We start from the raw sequence: 1,577 nt of genomic DNA, 5'->3' as shown, positions 1-1,577 counted from the left end.
CCCTAACTGTGGCAGGCCTATGCACTGCCAGAAAACACAGCTTGCAGGCAGTAACACTATGCACTTCTGTAGAACCTTCCAGAGGCCATCAGCATTACTTTAAAAAGTTAATAAACCAAGCCTCCAAAAACCTGTGAGGCAGGTAGTGTTCTCACTATCTTATAGGCTGAGACAAGGGCAAGAAGTCTACATCTTTTGCCCAGGGTCTTAAAACACACCCACACCCCTGCACACACCCCCCAGTGGTACAGGCTGCTATACCTATTGCCAGTGCTTGCAGGTAGGTGATGATAAAGGTCTTTCTTACTCTAAGTACTTTCCATAAAAGTCTAATGAGTTTCTGGATTAGCAAAAGAGGAACATAAACCAATGCTAGTTTTATGTTCTATTTTGCCCATTATTCCAGAAGAAATGAAGTATCCTATAGAAAGAGATGAAAAATAAAACAGAGCTTCAAGCGAGTAACACTAACATCGCAACAGCTAGGAATACAGAATTAATTTATACTAAGCAAGATCCAACAACCAAGGCAAAGTTACAACTTTGTGCTGCTTTCTGTATGTAGAAAGCTCAAGCATTCAAGGCAGACAGTCTGGGGAAGTAGGTGGAAAGGGGAAGGAACTTCAATCCAAGGATAAGCTTTGCAGATGTATAGTAAAAACCTGGAAAAGGAGTACTTTCATACAGATTTCTGTTCCCTTTCCCTTCCTCCAAGAAAAGAAGGGAACATCAAAGTATCAAGCTTCTTAACATTCAAGTCCTTCATACATAGAATTTCAGGGTTCTCCTACAGCCTAAGATTTTAAGACTTTTTGTTTTACAACAAAAACAAGGCATGCTGCGTGAAGAACCATTTGCTAACCAACAGTGAGGGGAAAAAAGCCAGAAATAGAAGGAAGAAGATTAGACTATTAAGATGATGGGATTTTTAATCCTTCCCAGTAAGAAATGGTTTGGATGGATCAGTTTCAAGAAACCCCTGGAATTTAGAATGTTAGTTGGAAGACATTCCCTTCTTACGTAAAATGGTGATCTACTATTAAGTGACTAGTACAGTCCAAATAGTTTTAGTGTGCACGTGGCCAGAATCTGGTTTAAAAAGTGCTTTTGGAAATTAAAGCAGCAAGACCTTTTAGTACAGCCTCTCAAGTCTGATGTACAATTACTTGGAAATAAAGATCCTTAATATTATAAGGAGAAAAATTAACGCTGAGGATAAGCTTCCAAGATATAATTACTACCACAGATTAAAGAGCAAAGCCTGACAGAGTGTGCTACCCAGTAAAATTTTTAAACAGAAGTATTTTTTGATTAATAAATCACACTTTACAATGAAATTTCTTCAATAATAGAACTAACAGAGAGGAGTTGGTCATTTGGAACAGAAACTAAACGTTAAGTTGCAAAAGGGGAGCTGTACTAAATCATTGAGTTGTAACTTCAGGAAGCAAGATAAAGGACTTCAGCAAGAAGGAAACTTCCTCCCCCTCTCTAGCTCTTTTGAATCAAAGATGCAAGAATTGTAGGAAGACTGTATTCCAAAGAAGGCAGACTGTCTGTTCTGTCTGGAACCTTTA

The 1,577-nt window shown here is 38.5% G+C and overlaps 1 protein-coding gene across 1 annotated transcript in view; it reads right to left on the bottom strand.

Annotated features, from left to right (window-relative positions):
* PHIP (pleckstrin homology domain interacting protein) overlaps positions 1-1,577 on the bottom strand; it is a 74,524-nt gene that overhangs the window by 47,035 nt on the left and 25,912 nt on the right. The gene's annotated exons all lie outside the window — the stretch shown is intronic.

The sequence above is a fragment of the Nestor notabilis genome, unplaced genomic scaffold (genome assembly GCF_000696875.1).
Source record: "Nestor notabilis isolate BGI_N333 unplaced genomic scaffold, ASM69687v1 scaffold528, whole genome shotgun sequence".
Taxonomy (NCBI): domain Eukaryota; kingdom Metazoa; phylum Chordata; class Aves; order Psittaciformes; family Psittacidae; genus Nestor; species Nestor notabilis.
This window is presented reverse-complemented; position numbering and strand designations above follow the sequence as displayed.